Consider the following 14,635-nt stretch of genomic DNA (forward strand, 5'->3'; position numbering starts at 1 on the left):
AGCTATACGCAGACTTTATCAGTGGAGATGACTCCTCTTTATGTAAATTTCTCAAATTCTTAAAAGAAGCAGTCATTTTGCATTCATGACGAACATCATTGTTTGAAAGCTCAAAGCGTGGGTAGAAAAAGCAAATCCCTGCATTGTTCTGATTCAGCCAATTGTTTCTGATACACTTCAAAAGATGTACAGCATCTACCACATAAAATAATGGCCGATCTGAATCTGCTGGATGTGGATAAACATGACGAAGCATTGAATTTGACAGAAACATCTTCATTACCTTTCTGTTTAGAGAGTTATTGTCACAAACAATGGCTGTGACCCTGTACCCAATCTCTTCTAAGCGTATGATCACCTTCTTCAATATGGCATGAAATTGGTCGCCCTGTATGGTTTTTACCGGAAGAATGTGTGCTACCTCCTTGATGAGCTCAGCAGACTTTGTATCATAAACACGTGTACAGATGTGGCTTCCTCGCTGGAATTCACTGCAGCACCACATATGCTGCCCCCCTTATAATCAAAACAAGGCTTGATATGAATATCGTCAAGCATCAATGCCACTGTCTTTTCATGTGGCTGCAGATGTGCAAATCTCTGGGAAACATACTGAAGAAAAGTTGCATTACAAGAATCGATTTCTGGGCACATTTGTACAGATGAGCACACTTTCCTAATAGTGCTCGGATGGGGCAAGGCTAGTGTACTCGTTTTTCTCAAATACTTGTAGGCATGCGGCGATATATTGTGGAGAATGCATGCAAACACCATTACCTGTGTGCTGTACTGAATACGCTCTGCAGAGAGCAGTGTTAGCTGTTCCTTTAAAAATTTCACAGCCGCTTTCTTGTTTTCATTAATGCTTGCTTCTAATTTGTCTAGAAGGGAATTTACTTCAAGGGACAGGTGGCGAGAACTACAACGCTCGCCAGACTCGTCAGACAGCATGCACAGGTTGTTCAAAATTTCCAACAAGGAGCTTACTTTGCAAACCGAGTCTTGTACAAAAGCGCTACCCAAGATTCTTGATCGCGGATCCTTTGTAGCAGGCTGAGACTTGGAGGTTTTCGAACACTGTCAGTGACGCCTTCAACCAAGGTTCACGATCGTTGGTGATGTTCAAAAACATCGTACACTTTTCTTTATGAATCACAGTCCACTGCACTGACACTGAGGCCACTTGCAGGCGCGCCTTTAGTTCTTCGAGTGACGAAAATTGGTCTCTCTCCTGCTCCGCTTCATATGACGCCAGTGATCCTTTGACCGCACGGGCGAGTTGGGAAGCTTCTAGTCGGCTCCTCTTAGCATCAGGTGCTTCTCTCTTGCTGTTGTCTGGTGCTGAAAGGTACGAAGGGCAGCTGGGAAATACGCTAGGCACCGATCCACGGCGCAACCGAGGTACTGGCAATCGAACTGTAAGAACATTTCCTGTTCTTGGATCCGTGTACGATGTCGTCGTCTCGATGCATGAAGCGTCGAAATGATCGGCGCAAACCTGCACAAACGTACAAACGTTTCGTAAACATCTCAGAATCCACTTATTAAAATAGCTTAATGCTAGCCCCTTTGTCTATAAGCGTGTTTGCAGCAAAGAAATGTGGCCACAATCAGTCTATATGGGCTTCGGAAGCATCACAATAAACGTGCTGATTAAGAAAAAGCAACCAAGAGAGTACCATAAACATTACCTTTGTGTACGAAGTGGGCACGAAGTCCTTCCTTGGAATGGCGCGTAACCACTTTTTGAAAGTGTCGTCGTCTTTTGGGAAAGAAAACACTTGCATCTTCCTGCCCGTATTGTAATTGCCGGTGCATCCCGGCACGCAACACTTGTTCGGCATTTTAGTATCCACTGCACATCGCACACGGAAACAAAATTGCCGCAAAACAACGACGAGAGACGACAAACGTGACCACGCCGCTGCAACCAACCGGCCCGCACGGCGCAGGGAGCATGAAAGAAAGAATAGCAGGGACTAAAATCATGTCGCTGGCGATGCGGCTGTGTCCTATAATTCCGCGGTGATCGACGTCAAGCAGCGACAAGGCGGCTGAAGAGGAGAATGAACAGTCAGTGTCAATCTGCGCACGTGTAATCTCCGTCCCTTCTATTAGCTCCGAACGTATGCTACGACGTAGCTGTACTCACCTTACGTTCTTTCGTTACAGTTCGTTGCAGTGTTTTGGGTTACACGTGAGTCTATACAGGCGACATAAAAATCGATGACATTGTGACTTTTGCAACAACTTTAATATTGAGCAGGTTTATATTCAAACTCGGAAGCTCGGAAATGTCCAGTGTTAGTTGGGAGGGGTGTGTGTGCCCACACGAGGCGTTCACGCCCGTACACGGAATACGGAAATAGCAACTCCCCCTATTCTTTCCTGCCACGCTGTTCAACTGTGCAGGACCTTCTGGTACAGGCAGGCACTGACCTGTTTTCCTGTGTAGCTCATGAAGTCAGGACATTTGCCACTTCTATTGTGTAGGCACCGCAGCCAGAAAACATTCGCGCTATCAATGGAAAAAGGCCGTTTTCGGCGCACCCAAAGAATCGATTTTTGCCACAGGGAGTAGTAAGGTCCTGCACGTACGCCGGATTGTCACCGCCATAGGCATTTTTTTTTTGTAACCTCGAATTCTCCACCCACGTTGCCCTCTAACTTCGAACAACGAGAATCTATAGATAGCTTCCGTAGTTTGAAGCCGCTTTAGCGCGGGAAATTTTTTTTACGGAAGCAGTGCTGCATGAAATCAATCCTGCCTATGGTCTTATTTAACTCAAAGGTACGCCTTCTGGTGCTTTGCAAGCCACAAGTGTCTAAAGAACCTCATGACACTCTCCAAAACTTTTCAAACCACACACTCCAAATTTGGCATATCTACGTGAAACTGTCTACGCAACAGAGATCCTCTTGTGGGGAGTGAACCTTCAGCCGAAAAGTTTACATCGTTACTAAAATTTTCACTGATAAATGCCACGTATGGTGAAAGATATGAGCAAAACCAAATGTCAAGGTGTTCTATCGGGAGACAAAAGTCTCCAGGAAGCGCAAGCGCAAACTAAACCGCGTAGTTGCGTTACAGGCTCATGACTCTAGACCGCAAGTCGTACTCACCTGCTGTCATGTATCTCTGCAAAATAATGCAATCGTCGGCGCACAGAGCATTTATGTACCTAGAGCTCCCTTCGCGCTTCCTGGAAACATTTGTGCCCGATGCCAGGGACAGGCATTTGTCCCAGATGTAAGCGTGGTGACCTCACGTGCACTCAGACCGCACGGCATGCACACGCAATACGCAGATCAAGCTGTCTTTGCATTGTTGAACAATTCTTGCTGCGAGAGCCCTTACCCAGTTTATAAAGCACGCAAACCATATGGATGAATTGATGTTAAAAGCGCCCTTTTTGAAAAGGGGTGGCGCAGTTGCCATCGTGCTCGTAATTTTTTTGCCTTATATTTCTATACCAGTCTTTCAAACTTGAAATTAATGTCTAGAAATTCTCCCTTTTTTAAATACAAATTACATTTGCGTTTACGCTATGCTGATTTTGAATCCTGAGGCCGTGCTTCTAAGCAACCAATTATCCAACCGTTTTTTAGTAACGTCTGCCGCAAATGAATTCACATTGCCTTCGTTATATCTGAACCCTAGGGCTTCGGGGACACACACACACACACACACACACACACACACACACACACACACACACACACACACACACACACACACACACACACACACACACACACACACACACACACACACACACACACACACACACACACACACACACACACACACACACACACACACACACACACACACACACACACACACACACACACACACACACACACACACACACACACACACACACACACACACACACACACACACACACACACACACACACACACACACACACACACACACACACACACACACACACACACACACACACACACACACACACACACACACACACACACACACACACACACACACACACACACACACACACACACACACACACACACACACACACACACACACACACACACACACACACACACACACACACACACACACACACACACACACACACACACACACACACACACACACACACACACACACACACACACACACACACACACACACACACACACACACACACACACACACACACACACACACACACACACACACACACACACACACACACACACACACACACACACACACACACACACACACACACACACACACACACACACACACACACACACACACACACACACACACACACACACACACACACACACACACACACACACACACACACACACACACACACACACACACACACACACACACACACACACACACACACACACACACACACACACACACACACACACACACACACACACACACACACACACACACACACACACACACACACACACACACACACACACACACACACACACACACACACACACACACACACACACACACACACACACACACACACACACACACACACACACACACACACACACACACACACACACACACACACACACACACACACACACACACACACACACACACACACACACACACACACACACACACACACACACACACACACACACACACACACACACACACACACACACACACACACACACACACACACACACACACACACACACACACACACACACACACACACACACACACACACACACACACACACACACACACACACACACACACACACACACACACACACACACACACACACACACACACACACACACACACACACACACACACACACACACACACACACACACACACACACACACACACACGCACGCGCGCGCGCGCCCGGAGGGCGCCTTTTTATTCTCATTGAATTAGTCAAATTGGCAATCTTTGCCTTCTTGATCGTGCGTTTATACTTCATTTTATTTCCCCGTTCTAGTTTCGTGCCTACTTATAATGAGTTTTATTATTCTTTTTCTCCACTGTGAGGCAATATTCTCTCTGTAAAATTCGTGGCATGCCACATAAGCTTGAACCAGACAGCGAAGTATTGCTTTAAACCGTTTCAACTACTTTCGAACCGCTTTAAATGAAAACCATCTTCATAGGCTGATTGGGCTGTTAGTTTTTTTTTTCACATCCTTATTTTTTATATATTTAAGTGTTGAATCGCTAACTTCACAGATAGCTGCTAGCACAAATTTTGGGAGCCCGTAATGCCATATCTCCTACGCTTCTTCTTATGCTGTATCGGCGTTGACACGCGTATGGCCTTAGTTAGCTATAGTTGTGGTCTTATGCGTCACTGTTCTCTTTTTGAATTACTGTTTGAGCGTTGTCTTATTTTTCTTTTGTTTTACTATCCCGTAATTATCTTCGCGTTTGTCGCGCAATGAAATAAAATAACACATGGATATAAATGTAGGCGCGCGAACACGCATGCACACTGTTACGGGCTGCGCACTATTTGAAACTCGGAAAAAAAAAAGAGCCATTGCTGTGCCTTTCAAGTCCCAAGGCAGTAGCGGAGCGAGACAAACTGCAACAGTGACCACTTGGTGTGGCACAGTGAACGGTCTCACTCTCGCATTTTAATTCCGCGCAAAAGCATAGCCCAATGCGGCGGCATTTTTCTCCCCGGCGAACGCTAGCGTCGTTTAAGACAGCCACCTTCGTCCCCCGAGGAGGTTAATCGAGCGTGTAAGCAGGAGCCCCGTGTACCGATGAGATCGGAGCTTTCGCGTGCTTGTCCTGGTCAAGACGAAATGTATTTTGTCGTTCGTTTAGAACTAGAACTGGGGGACTAGTGGAGCGGGAAGGGGGGTGGGGGGTGCGGCGAGGCAATCCATGAAAGAGGATCTTCTCGGAACACTGTATGATGTGACGTAAGCTTGTCCCTCTGGGCCCTGAAGTCGGTGAGGCTCGGGGTGCTTGGCCAACACTATTCGTCCGCTCTTGGCTATCAGTCGCGCGGCCAGGAGAATGTGGCAGCTTGCTTGCGCATGCGCTTTTTATTTATTTATTTATTTTTAACTGCGGAAGGAATGGGGCAGGATGGTGGAGATCTCCATGCTTGGATTTCGCGCACAAGTTGCCGCGACTCGTCTTCAGGTATGGGCCAGTAGCGATGATACGAGCTCATTGTGCTGCGACAGTCGCCTGAACTTCAGGACCTCTGCTCAAAGTGCATACGGGGCAGACAGAGAGTATTGCATATTTAGTGCCAATGACGAAATGGTACGCGAAGTTTTCTTTAGCGTAAATGATTGAAGTAGCTCCTGAGGTTCATAGGTGGTGGCAGCTGCTTACATTAAGCTTTGCTTTGAAGAAAACACAAAACCTCAAGTGAAAGCAGACACAGGGGATGAGAAAAGGTCAAATATTCAATACAATACAATACAATACAATACAATACAATGTTTATTAAACATTTCAGGGATGTTTGGAGCACGGGCAAAAGCCAGAAGAAGGCTTGACTAAGGCCCGTACCCCAATACATGGAAAACAGTGTGCAGCTACATGCTGCAGTGGTTATAAATAAAAAATAAAAAATGGGTGTGATAGGAGAATACAAACACAAGTCAAAAATGAGCATACATGAAATTAAAGTGCATTGTAATGAAATTATTAGTTTACATGGTGAAGCGTATACATGTCTACCCATGCATACAACATGATCCAAAGACATCAGCAATAAAGAACAGAGCAACAAAAAAAAGGAAAAAGAAAAGAAAAAGTAAATGCGCAAACAGTTTCATAATTTAAGACGTGGTGATATTTCAGTCCTATACATATTTATTCCGCAGGCTCTTCAATTAAATAGAGTCAAACTATGTATTTCCGCCCCACGCAAAATCATTAAGCAATGTTGGTAGTCTAAATTTTAACATTTGCCTTCCATATCCTGTACGGCATTTTCTCAATTTCCATTCATCTGGTTTCCGCATTGGGTATATGGGCGGGTGTTTTTCAATATTTGTCAGTAACTTCAACGTGTCATTCCCTTCAGTTCTTTCTAATCTGTATTGCTTAAAAAATCTGTAGTCATACCTAGATTCTACGCTGACAATATTTAGCTGCTTGTACATCTCCTTTGTGTGACTTAAATAGGGTGCTTTGCATATTATGCGGATGGAACGTTTCTGTAGCAAATGGGGCTCATGAATATTGTCTTTCGTAGCAGTTCCCCAAACAAGTGCGTCGTAAATGAGTGATGATGAGAATAAAGAGTTGTAAAGCATGATATTAACTGCTCTTGGAAACATGCAACAATGTCGGCGCATGAGACCTATAGTTTAGAAAGTTTTTTTAATGGGGTCATTTATGTGTGCATCCCAGGACAAATTTTCAAAAAAAAATAACACCGAGCGTCTTGAAACGCTGAACAACCTGTATCTCTATGCGGTCAACGACAATTGACGGTAATACATAAACTTTATTTCTTGGATGGAGCATAACAGCCTTAGTTTTTGCAATATATAATTTTAATTCATTTCTTGCTACCCAGGTACTAACGAGGTTAAGTGGATGATTAGCATGGCAAGCCAAATCCGGACCAGAACTACCTGGAAAAAATAAGCTTGTGTCGTCAGCGTAAATTATGTACTTAGCACTAGGGTCAATGTTAACTATGTCGGTTATATATAAAATAAATAGAAAAGGACCTAGGGTGCTCTCTTGCGGAACACCTAGTTTAACCGGTTTGACACAGAAGAGTGACCATTTATAACAACACATTGGGATCGCTATTTAAGGTAACACGAAATTAACTTGTGGGCTATACCGCGAATACCATAATGCTCCAACTTTTGTAGAAGTATACTGTGGTTAATATATTCGAAAGCTTTTGTAAAATCAAGGAAGATACCAAGGACCATGCTTTTGTTTTCAAAATTTTCAAGGATGAGTTCTTTCTGAGCAAGGAGCGCTAGTTCAGTGGATCGATTTTTTTCTAAAACCATACTGTGCGGGAGCTAAGATGTCGTAGCGATCAGTAAAAGAAGTTAATCGTTTAAAAATGACTTTTTCGAGTCCCTTAGAAAAAACGCGGAGTATTGAAATCGGACGGTAATTAGGCAGGTTGTTCTTGTCGCCTTTTTTAAATACTATAAATACTACCGTGACTTTTGCACATTGCATGCTCCAAGGAAACACCTGAGAAGAAAGGTAAATATTAAATATATGCGCCAAGATATGTGCAGTTAGGTCAAGAATATATTTTCTAGGCTTTAATTGAAGACCCATTATGTCAGTGGACGTGCTGTTTTTCAAACTGGCAAATGTGGTTAATATTTCAGATTTCGAGACTTTCTCAAGAAACGCAGTTTGTTGGAAGGAACGTTTCATGAAAGACAAGTAGTCTCCACTGGACGACACTAAGGTTAGAGAAAGAAAATGGTCATTGAATGCATTAGCTAAGTTCTCCCCTGAAATTTCTACGCCATTATTATTTAGTTTTGTAAGCATCTCTGGCGACTTGCCAAATATTTGGTTTAACCTGCGTCAGACGTCACCAGATTGCTGATTCGAGCAAGTTAGAAGGTTATAGTGATAACGATTTCTAGCAGCACGAAGTTCATTGGTGACATGATTTCTATAGGTCTTAAAAGCTTTGAGAGCCGCAAGGTATTTGTTGCTGATAAACTTCGGAAATAGCAGGTCACGCTTTTTTATCAGGTCAAGGAGTTCAGATGTTACCCATGGCTTACGGATTTTCTTTGACCTAGCACATGTTTTCTGGGGAAAGCAGGTTTTAAGCAATGATAAAAATTTCTTCACAAACGTATCATAGGCTATATCAGCGTGATGTTCACAGACCACATCATTCCAGCTCACTTCCGCAATGCAATCACGGAATCTTGATAAAGTGCGTGGATTGATTTGCGAGCGAGACAAAGGCGGCTTAGATTTTGCAATAGCTCGGAACCCATTATACACTGAAATGAAAATCGAATAAACAGTAATTGATGACACCAGATTTGGTACGACTGGTTTCAAAGATTGTTATAAAAAGATCAAGGAGTGTTTGTGAACCTTCACTCAGTCAAGTACGTGACGTTATCACATTTTGACAAGAGTGAGTGTTCAAAAGAGAATCAAACATCATTTTTGCACGATTTTCGGCAAGAAAATTAATATTGAAATCGCCACCTAATATTATATGGCATTTTTGAGCATTGACAAATTCTAAGAGTGAATCTATGAAGGTGAAAAAAGAAGATACATCACCGGATGGCGGGCGATAACATGTACATAATATGCATTTTTGCGATTTTAGTGCAAGCACCTCGAAGTTAGGAGTAGTGCAGGAAAACTCAGGGAGCAATTCGCACTCGATATCATTGGAAATTAGCATGGATACACCGCCACCGCGCTTACCTACCCTGTTAACAAAGTAAGGTTTGTTGCCAGGTAGTTTAACTACACCCTCTTCGAAATCAAACCAAGTTTCTGAAAACATCACTGCATTAAATCTGATATTGTCCTTGCTAAAGAAAACCTCGAGGGCGCCGTTCTTATTCCGGCCCGATCTCAGGTTAAAATGTATGCAGTTCAAGCACTAGCGAGAATCATTTAATGAACAGCCGTCCACTTCTGCTGCGTCAACTAAGTCGCTCACATAAGAAGCCATTGTAGAAGGGTTAGAAGTTGTGTCCTGACCCGGCGTTATCAAACGGCCAACTCGTAAAATGTGCGCAAAGACGGCTCAGCTCTACTGCGCACCACCCGTACTCGAGGCGGCGTATCTGCCTGGCATTAAGAACCACGGTCATTATCAGATGTGCGAGGGCACGTGCGTTAAGATATGTCGCTTCATTTGGAAAGTTTTGTGAGAGCGGTATCGGCATAGCTGCAGTTTCTAGCGCTCCGAGTATGAAGAAAAATACTTCGAGTGCCTGCAGGCAAAAATGGCTGACATGCACTGTCATGGGCGATGAAGGCGTTTGTCTTGGGTAGGCGTTGGTGCTATATTTCCTTTGTCGCAATCTATTCTCGCTTATTATGGGAGCCTCCGCTGTATGCAGTGAGATTTTTTATGAAATGGTAAGAATGCCACGCGTCCGACGTCGTTGTAGAAGAATTTTATAGATCTGGCGACTATACCCTCCAAGGAGCGCAATTTTCCATAATCACCTCAATTGTTTTTTATTCCTAGATGGCAAAAAGAGACCTCTCATTGGATCCTCTCTAAACCATGTTCCTGCTTGATGATCAGTACTTCAGAGTCATCAGATTTTTTGCGTCGATTTTGCCATTGCGACACCAAACATACATAACATAAGCTACCCCCCCCCCCCCCCCCCCCCCCCACACACACACACCCCAGCCTTCTCAAATTGCGCAGTTGTTTCTTCTGGCCGCCAAATTTCGTGAATGAGCACCGTCGTTATATAATAGTCACATAAATCAGTAGTCTTTGGTCGATGAATTATTACGTTTTTATACCCTTGTACGGCGAATAAAAAATGCGAGAAAATCACTAGCAAGCTATTTATTCTTCCTTCGTTTTAGCGCGCCTTATTGAAGATGCAACGCGCCACTTCTATGAACCCATGGTTGTTAATTCGGGTCTCGCGTTGTTTCAGCTGTGTGTAGATGGAACTGATAAAAGGAAAAGAAACAAACGGGAAATAATATAACTTTTTTTTTGTTCTGTCAGTGTATGTCAAGCATATCGTATTGCAACCTCTGCCATAGGGCATCTGAGACTTATGCAGAATGTGCATATAAAAATATATAGCAACAAATAACATTCTAGTTCAAGAGATAACAGTGTGTGTTGAAGCCACAATGCGATTCAACGTCACCCAATTACGTACAGAGTGTTTTACGTAACTTGAGCCAAGGATTTAAAAACGCGATGCGCGATGAAAAGCGAGCTGGGTGGGAAAACGACCTATTGTTTGCTTTCATATGGCGCTCTTTAGATTTGTTTTTAAAATTCCGCTTTTTTAGTTATTTAACTAAAATTAATTATGCAAAATATTTAATAACCCCTTTTGGGGCCAAGTGCGTTTCGTTAGTTGTAGAAGGGGTTCAGAAACAACTGATTCATTTTTTTTTTGTAGGAACGTACCTCCTGCGTGATCCTTTTTTTCAGGAATTTGAAAAATAGCTCGTAAAATATGAAAATAAAAAGTAGACGTGATTGCGCGCATGCTCTACCTTCTACCATATTGCAGCTCTCTAACAACCGTGTTTTGAACGAAAGGAACGCGCGCCGACCGTGATCAAGGGATCGTTCGCCGCTCTATTCTATAGGGGCTGCAAAATAATACGAATACAAACAACGGAGGCCACAATGAACTGCGCGACTGCACGGCTTTCTCTTCTTTTTTGTTTCCTCTGCGTCATGAATCAATAAAAGCTCCGCATGAATTGACTGTCGGTGACCTGCTTATCACTTATGCCAGATCGCACTAAACTGGAAAAGTTACAACGCGAGTCCGTAAGGTCCTATTATAACGCATATAACTGGCGCACATTCAAAACTCAGCTCTTACCAGACGGAAATTTGGGAAGCCTGACCTGAAGTCGTCACCAGAGACCGTTGAGAATTTTTACTTGCTTTATCATGACCACATAGGAATTGATAAACACGCTAGACCCAAACCACTAATCCACGAACTGGCACATTCTTACCCTAAAAAAGTTAAAGAATATTCCTGCAAAACTAATGCTTTAAAGATTAATTCTTTCCTAGAACGGCTTTAGCCTTATCTGCAGATGTTGTTCAATGTGCAAGTGTTTCATCATTTTCTCGCGCGCTATCCTGAGCGTTAAAATGCGCTCACTACGTTGTTATTTGCTGATATTTTCTTTCTCAGACCGTAGCGTCAAGCTGAATTGCCTTTATATTCCCTTGTGATGTTTCTTTTGTTCTTTGCAATATGTTTTTGTATTTTGCAATCTAACTTATTGCTGGCTGGCATAATGCTCGTTTGTCGTCATGATGGTTTGTTGCAATCCTATGCAAGAAATATTTTCGATCCTATGTTTGTCTTGTGCGCCTACCGCTGCCTAAAGCCTTCAAGAAATGAGGCGCTACAGAACACACCATACGAGACAGGGCGACGATACATGCGCCAGTGTAAGCGCACGAGAAGACGGGGACAAGCCAAAGAGACAGGACAAAGCGCTCTCTCGCTCGCTAGTCCCCGCCTTCTTGTGCGCTTACATTTTCTTCAAAATCAGGAGCAACCAACTAGCCCAAGAAACAGCCCTGTAGGAGATACGTTGCCACAAAAGACTGAATCGGTTTCTTTCTTAGCCCCCTATGCAACGTAAGGAAAGACACTTGGCCCTGAACCGAATATTAAAAGTTTTGTGTATATAACCTTAGCTAATAAACGAACTAAATGTAAAAAAAAGGTCTGAGGTGCGTCACACAGCGGGAACCAATATGTCGTTGATTTCTTCCAGCTGCGGTGCACCGCCTTTTTTAAAACATTGGCTCAAGTTAATTTAACGATACCGTATTTTAAATGCCTTACCAAAACTTTCACACAGTTCGCTGAATTTCTTGCCTAATTTTTCTTGCTTCCTTTTCCCTATTGTCTATACCGGAAGTAAAAAAGTTCGCTGCATGGCCAGCGTATTATGATATATATGGTGTTTTATAGATATATATCGATTGGTTATTGAAACGTTTTGGCGAGTAAGTAAATTCTATAGGTTAAGTTGTTTATACAGACTAAGCAATATAGGTGCCAGGGTAAGCGCTCTGAAGCACGAGAATAATCCGCCAAAATGCCTCGATATTTTTCTAATAACCAAGAGGTCACGCCTTCGTTCCTGAAAAATAAAGTGGACTGTAACCAAAACAACTCTGTTTTATACAATGGTTACATCGAGCGAACGCTTCACAACATTTGCCGAAAAATATCATGAGACAAGAGAATATCTTACCTTTTTTCTGTTCAGCCTCCTAATCACCAGGTTTAAAGTGTGAAATCGCCATGGGCCATCGCTAGATTCTCCGGATGTTTGGACCAGCTGCCGATTATTCCGATAATTTAATTAATTCATTTTTACTCTTTTAGTCGTTCCATGCAAAATATTCATGCTTTTCTGCGCTTAGCAGGATCCGAAACTATGGACTAGTGGCGGATCCGCGAACTGTAATTCTATAGCTTCTATTTTCTACGACACCGGCAGCACCGAAGAACACAACCGGGGAAGTGGCCAGGGCCAGAGCTCTTCTACACAGCCACGGAGACGAAACGGGGACAAGGTACGTTGACGCCGCGGAATACGCAGAACGCTCGCGATTCGCGGTTGCGGTCGCCGATTCGAGTGGCGAAACGCGCATAACGGCGAGTGTAGCGTGCGAGCGCGCAGAAGCGAAGGGAGCGGTGGTGGCCCTCGCCCTCAATTATCCGACGTACACCACAGTTCTCTGCGACTCGCGACAAACGGTCAAAAACTTCGCCAGAGGATGGATCTCACAGACAGCGGCCCGAGTCCTGAGCAATCGAAAAGTCCAGTGGTAGGAAGCTTTTCAAACCAGAATCCAGTGGTTCCCGGCGCACATGGGAGCAGTATCGAACACATTCGCAACCGAAACGAGACGGCGCACGCCAAGGCGCGCGAGCTCGCGAACCGCGCCGGCGACCATCGTCCATGGGACAGCACCAAAGACTGTTTGACCACATACAACGAAATTACCAAGGCCCTCTGTTTGGCCCGCCGAACCTTCCCTCCGCCCAGCGACAAGCTGGACAGGGTGCACGCGGTGGCCCTCAGACAACTGCAGACGCTCACGTACCCCAACCCGGCACAATACCACAGACTCTACCCCGGAACACACCCGACGAATATATGCAAGGTCTGCCACACTGCTATAGCAACTTTGCCCCACATGCTCTGGGACTGTAGCAAGAACCCTGACGGTGCTAACTCCGGAACCCTCCCGCCGCGGTGGGCCGCTGCCTTGCGCAGCCCCAGTCTCGGTGACCAACTCTGGGCTGTCCAGCAGGCCCGCGAGGCGACGGCGAGGCAACACCTCGACGTCCCCACGTGGGAGACCTAAGGCCCCGTCGGCGAAAGCTCCGCAGGACTTTTGAATAAAGCTGTTACCAACCAACCGGCAGCACAATGAGCGCCAAAAGTGCAATAAGCATGGCAACCAAGTTGCGAACATTTAAAACAGAAGTGAGTCTAATTAATACACACGTATACCATTGACCATAAACATTTACTCGAAAAGGGAACACATTTCTGAGAAAAAGAAAGACAGAGAGAGAAGGAGAGAGAGAGAGGGGTTCCACATCCAGAAAAGTGAAAATAGAGTCTTAAAATAGGGCGCTGATAAGTACGGAAAAAAGGCGAGGGGAGGCGGGAATTTGATAATAAAGAGGCTAAGGCTTTTCCTTATTTATGCTTCAGCGTAATTGTCCGCCTGACCCCGTATAATACAGCAACCAAAAGGCCAATTTGCTTAGTGACAGTAGCTAGTTTTTATGAGTGTTTGGAGGAGCTGATTGAGTAATAAATGCATGAAAAAAACAAAGGCTTGTAAACACCACTTTGACATAAATGCACCACAGAATACGCAAACAGTTCGTT

General features: G+C 44.3%; 1 protein-coding gene and 1 pseudogene across 1 annotated transcript in view; one reads left to right on the forward strand and one right to left on the reverse strand.

Moving 5' to 3' along the window:
• The window catches only part of LOC144113430 (homeobox protein Nkx-2.5-like), a 66,901-nt gene that overhangs the window by 32,767 nt on the left and 19,499 nt on the right, over window positions 1–14,635 (forward strand). The gene's annotated exons all lie outside the window — the stretch shown is intronic.
• Window positions 558–1,844, reverse strand: LOC144116248 (uncharacterized; annotated as a pseudogene).

Source organism: Amblyomma americanum, chromosome 1 (genome assembly GCF_052857255.1).
Source record: "Amblyomma americanum isolate KBUSLIRL-KWMA chromosome 1, ASM5285725v1, whole genome shotgun sequence".
Classification (NCBI taxonomy): Eukaryota; Metazoa; Arthropoda; class Arachnida; order Ixodida; family Ixodidae; genus Amblyomma; species Amblyomma americanum.